Source organism: Oncorhynchus mykiss, unplaced genomic scaffold (genome assembly GCF_013265735.2).
Source record: "Oncorhynchus mykiss isolate Arlee unplaced genomic scaffold, USDA_OmykA_1.1 un_scaffold_894, whole genome shotgun sequence".
NCBI classification, from domain to species: Eukaryota; Metazoa; Chordata; class Actinopteri; order Salmoniformes; family Salmonidae; genus Oncorhynchus; species Oncorhynchus mykiss.
Genome location: NW_023494341.1, coordinates 32,057 through 38,311, shown reverse-complemented (window position 1 = coordinate 38,311; position 6,255 = coordinate 32,057). Strand labels below are relative to the sequence as shown.

At 36.2% G+C, this 6,255-nt stretch overlaps 1 non-coding gene across 1 annotated transcript; it reads left to right on the top strand.

Moving 5' to 3' along the window:
• Positions 1–5,953: 5,953 nt before the first annotated feature.
• Positions 5,954–6,072, top strand: LOC118964153. Its single transcript, XR_005051203.1, has one exon. It is a non-coding gene; the product is annotated as a 5S ribosomal RNA (ribosomal RNA).
• Positions 6,073–6,255: the final 183 nt, after the last annotated feature.

The following is a 6,255-nucleotide window of genomic DNA, read 5'->3' as shown; positions in this document are numbered from 1 at the left end:
CAGCAGGTGTTTGAATTGTTTGGAGAGAAAAAAAAAAAAAAAATAGTTTTTGGTTTTGGTTGTTCTTATATTTTAAGTTTAGGAAGTTTGTGTTGGGAGTGTAGTTTATTATAAATATTTGCGTTTTTATCCCCCAACGGCGTGAGCTGTTTGGGGGATTCTACGTAAAATAACCAGACGGATTCAATGGCTTCGACATCAAGAATAACGAAAATAACGAGAATGGACAACGGAGAAAAAAGAGCGTCGAATGAAGAGTTGAGGAGAAGAAAATATGAGAAAGAACTGACGGTGAATGTTGAAGTTATTGGTGAAGAAAAAATAACAACGATGGAATTGCTGAGAGGAATAAAAGAAGTATGCGGAACGATTTTGGGATGTAGAATGAAAGACAGAAATAAGTACGAAATAACCATGTCACATGAGAAGGGAAAAGAAAGACTAATAGATGGGCTAAAAATAAAGAGCTGTCAAGTCATGGCGAAAGAACTGGGGAACGATGAACTTGTGGTGTCCTTTTTGAACTTGCCGGCATATATTACGGACGATGAAATACATGAGAAATTACAAGGATGGAAAGTGAATGCGATAACACCAATCAAGAGGAGGATGTGGCCAGGAACGGACATTGTGGACGGGACGAGATTTTGTAAAGTGAAGTTTACGGACAGTGTGCAATCATTGCCTTACTCAACAAAGTTCAATACAGTTGAGGGATTTGAATATTTCCGAGTGATCCACGATAACCAAGTTAAGGTATGTAGACTATGTATTCAACCGGGACACATACTTAAAGAATGTCCAGAATTTATATGTCATAAATGTGGTGAACAAGGGCATTATGCCAGGGAATGTTCGAACATTGGTGATATGTGTAGCAGGTGTGACAGACCTAAGGACAGATGTAAATGTAAGAAGGTGGATGATGTCTTATTTCTGCAAACAATGGACCTCATTACTGAAGAAGATGAAGAGAGTGTGGCTATGGAGAGAGGGGAAGAGAGTGATATGGAAAGTGTGTCGCAGGTGATTGCAGAGACAGCTATAGATGTGCTTGGAGAGTATGTAATTCCTTCTGGCAGTACTCGAGATGCAGTCTTGGTCTCTGCTGCTGACACGGTGGAGCAGCAGCACAGGATTGGTGAATTAGATACACAGGTAGAGATGGTGCAAGGTGCTTCTCAGGTGCCTGAACCTGCTTTAAGCCTGTGTGAAAATAACACCAAGGAGAGGGCTGGGTCCACTGGAGTTGATGGCACGGTTAAAGAGCATTTTACAAAAGGTTTGAATGTTGCTCCTCTCATAAATCCAAGTCATGAGTCGGAAGAAGAAATAGATAGTGAGGATTTTCAGTTGTTTGCTAGAAATAAGAGATCATTGACGAAAGCTAGGGAGGTGATGGGATCTGGTAAAAAGAAAAAGTCTATTTTGAAATGACGTGTTTTTCTTTGACTATATTTCTGCATACATTAACAATGGTTAAAGTTGCATCACTAAATGGGAACAGTCTGAGAAATATGAACAAATTGGAGCAGGTTTGGTGTCTGTAAAAGCTGACATGTGGTGTTTTCAAGAGACTAATTGGACAGACTCCAAAATGTTAGAGATTAAGAGCAAATGGTCTGAGCTAATATTTTGTAGTCACGGAAGTGAAAAAACATGTGGAGTTGCTATTCTGGTAAAAAATGATGTGGTTCAAAATGTCAAGCAGGTATATGCAGATAATCGGGGCAGACTTATTGTTATTGAGTTTGAAGTGCAAAATGTCATTTTCCGTCTAATTAATGTTTATGCTTCGAATATTGAATCGGAAAGGAGAGATATGTTTAATAACCTAAGATCACTGTGTTCAGAAAATTGTATACTGGTAGGAGATTTTAACGTGAAGTGCACTAGAATAGATGTCTCGAGATGTGATAGCTACAGACATGATTCGTCTAGAAATGCTTTATGGGAATTAATGAAAAATGAAAATCTTGTAGATATATGGAGGGCTGAAAATTTAAATAGAAGAGTGTTTTCGAGAAGGCAGGTGGTGTTAAATGAACTAAAACAAAGCAGAATTGATTTATGTTTAGTAAAAGAAGATATGATACAGCAGGTTCAGAAGATGTCATATAACTTTACAGCATACAGTGATCATGCAGTAATGTCATTTCAGATAGGTTTTGCTGTGGAGATGAGAGGGGGAGGTGTCTGGTGTTTAAATGCCAGTCTGTTAAAGGAGGAAAGTTATATAAAGGAAATTGTTGAATGTATCGAAGGTGAAATGTCTAATGTACTGTTAAAAGAGAATGTGTGTTTATGGTGGGAAGAAGTGAAAGTTAAAGTAAAAAACAGGAGTATTAGGTACTCCAAAAATCGTAACCGTGTCGATAAGTTGAAAGAAAAAATGCTTAGAAATAGGATGTTGCAGGAACTTGAAAAGGCTGATGCTGATCCAGACTATGATGTAGTGAACTATTTGAAAATCCATGCAGAGCTAGGGTTTTATGAAAAAAAGAAATGTTTAGGTGCTATTGTTAGGAGTAAGGCACAGTACGCCTTGGAGGGAGAGAAATGTACTTCCTTTTTTCTGGGGCTTGAAAAACGAAAGCAATTTAAGAGTTATATTGTGGAATTGGAAAATGAAAAAGGTGTAAAGGTAAATGATTTTGTGGACATCGTAGATTCAGTTGAATCCTTTTACAGAAATCTTTATAAAAAGAATGATGTAGATAAAGTGTGTGTTGAAAAAGTGTTGGAGAAAATCAGTGCCAAAGTATCTCAGACAGATAGAAGGATGTGTGATGAAAATATTTCAATTATAGAAATCAAGGAAGCAATTGAGAACACTCAAGGAAATAAAAGTCCAGGTTTGGATGGTTTAACAAATGAATTCTATAAAGTTTTTGTGGATATTTTGGCACCCATTTTATTGAAGGTTTTTCAGTATATGGAAGAGAATAAGGAAATCCCTGAGTCTATGTCAATTGGTATGTTAACCATCTTATTTAAAAATAGAGGCAGTAGGTTAAAGTTAGAAAATTATAGGCCTATTAGTCTTCTAAATTCAGATTATAAAATACTGACTAAAGTTTTAGCTAATAGGATGAAAAAGGTGATTGGGAGTATTATTACATCAACACAAGCCTACGGAATACCTGGAAGAGATGTTGCAGATATAATTTGTACAATTAGAGATGTTGTTAATCATATGAAAAATGAAGGTGGTATAGTTTTAAGTTTAGATTTTAAGAAAGCTTTTGATAAAGTGGAACATAGTTTTCTGCTACAGACTTTGGAGAGGTTTGGTTTTGGGCCAAAATTTGTATCTTGGATTAAATTGTTGTATAGTGGAGCAAAAAGTTGTGTTAAATGTAACGGAGTGTTAACAGATACATTCCCTATAGAGAGGTCAGTAAGGCAGGGTTGTCCTTTGTCAGCTCTATTGTACAGTGTTTCTACGGAACCTTTAGCTGTTTTGATACTTGGAGACAAAGAGGTGAGGGGTGTTGGAATCCCAGGTGGTGGTGTCAGTGTTATACATCAGTACGCTGATGACACTACTTTTACTGTGAAGGATGTAGGTAGCATTGAAAGCATTATGAAAATCATAGATATCTACTGTAAGGCATCAGGGGCTGAAGTTAATATAGAGAAGACAGAAATTATGTTTTTTGGGGATATTGATGCAAATAAGTGTGAGATTCCATTTAAGGTAGCTAAGGATTTTATGAAGGTGCTGGGAGTAAATATTGGTGTAAAGGAGAAAGAGGCAAGGGATATAACTTGGACGGGGATTCTCAATAAAATCAAGCAAACTTTGAATTTCTGGAAAAATAGAAAATTAAAGTTAAAAGGTAAAGTAATTGTAGTAAATGCTTTGGTATCATCTAAACTTGTGTATATTTTGGGAGTTCTAGACATGCCAGAGTGGGTTATAAATGAATTGAATAATGTGGTGTCTAACTTTATATGGGATGGTAAAGGTGTTAGAATTGCGCAGAAAACATTGATAGCGGACTATGATGATGGAGGTTTAAAACTTGTAGATTTTGACATTAAAAGAAAAGCTATTAGGATAAAAACAGTAAAGAAATATTTATATGACAGTTTAGATTATGGCTGGAAACATTTTTTCAAAGTCTATTTAGATGAGAGTGGTGGATGTGAAGATAATGGTTTGTTGATGGATCTTAAAAGGAAAATGTGTGAAAAGGTACCAGATTTTTATAAAGAAGTGCTAAATGCATGGGCAGAGTTGTTGCCTAATGTGTATTATGAGTGTGGGCATATTGACCTAATTATGAATCACCCTGTTTTTCTGAATGAGAAAATTAAGTACAAAGAAAAGGTGTTATATAGTGAAGTATTCATGAGTGCAGGTCTTAGACAGATAAAAGACTACACATATGAGGTAATTCCAGGTTTTTTTCCTGAAGAAGCTATTTTTGACACTATCCATGAATGGGATGTAGAGGTGGGTAGGGGAACAGTGAAGAATATGTACGAGAAGATAAAAGAAAGTATACCAAGCACATGGGTGGATTTAATAAATAGTGAAGTTGTTAGAGAAGGTTTATTTGTCTTTCCTAATTTATTTATTGGTAACAGTAAGGAGAAGGCTCAGTTATCTAGTATCCCGGTGAAAAAATTCTATAAAATAATGGTAGAGAAAAATGTGAAAAGGCCAGCTGCGGAGAAAGTTTGGAAAGGAATTTTTCCAACTTTGGACGTAAAAAAGATATGGAAAACTTTAAATGTAAAATATAATAGTATGGAATGTGAAAGTAACGATTTTAAAATAAGGCATAATCGTATATATACAAAGGTGGTGTTACATCAAATCAATAGGGAAATAAAAAGAGAATGTGATCTATGTGGTGAGTTACCAGAAAATTTAATACATTTGTTTGTGGAATGTGAGGAGTTAAAATATTTATTTTGTAAGGTAAAGGGAATGATACATAGAAACTGGAAGGGTGATATTTTGAAAAAATATGTGTGGAATGAATTGGTGTTATTTGGCATGGATGGTAAATGTGAGGGTGTTAATGTTGTTTTGTTAAATGTTGTTTTGAGTTTTGTGAGGTATGCTATTTTTTGTAGGAGGAATTTTGCTTTTTTTGAGGGGAAGAGGGTAAGGGTGTGGGATATTTTTGTAGTATTGTTTAAGAAGCATATAGATATGTTTCATTGTTATGGAAGGGAATGTTTTGATGAAGCTTTTGTGGAGGGGAGTGGGTTGATTTCAAGGGTGGATGGTGGAAGAATTGCTTATCATTTTTGAAATATATTGGTATGTTAATTTCCTTTTGGTTTGTATAGTTGTTCGGTGAGTTGATTTCAACATGCCTGTTTTGTGTGATTAGAATTGAATGTTATGTTTTTATAAGTTTTTGTTGTATTTTATTTATTAAAAAAAAAAAAAAAAAAAAAGTACGCCTGATCTCGTCCGATCTCGGAAGCTAAGCAGGGTCGGGCCTGGTTAGTACTTGGATGGGAGACCGCCTGGGAATACCAGGTGCTGTAAGCTTTTTGTCACTGCCTTGTGGAATTTCAACTCTTTAAAAAAAAAGAAAAAAAAAAAAAAAAAAAAAAAAAAAAAAAAAAGTACGCCTGATCTCGTCTGATCTCGGAAGCTAAGCAGGGTCGGGCCTGGTTAGTACTTTGATGGGAGACCGCCTGGGAATACCAGGTGCTGTAAGCTTTTTGTCACTGCCTTGTGGAATTTCAACTCTTTGTCCGTTTTTTTCCCACAAGGCTGAAATATGTGCCCTCGCTTTGAAATAAGTAAGCAAGGTTAGTTTGTATTTCATCCAACAATCTGTGCTACAAATTATGGCTACAGTATATGCAATTTCTTCCACTTTTTGAGTGACACAAAGATGCTTATCTAAATGGTGGAAATGCAACAGCTGTTAATCAGGCTCACTTTGACTTTACATAGTGCACCAAGAGATAGTTTCTCACTTACGGCCACACCGGCCTGAGTACGCCTGATCTCGTCCGATCTCGGAAGCTAAGCAGGGTCGGGCCTGGTTAGTACTTGGATGGGAGACCGCCTGGGAATACCAGGTGCTGTAAGCTTTTTGTCACTGCCCAGTGGAATTTCAACTCTTTGTCCGTTTTTTCCCACAAGGCTTAAATATGTGCCCTCGCTTTGAAATAAGTAAGCAAGGTTAGTTTGTATTTCATCCAACAATCTGTGCTACAAATTATGGCTACAGTATATGCAATTTCTTCCACTTTTTGAGTGACACAAAGATGCTT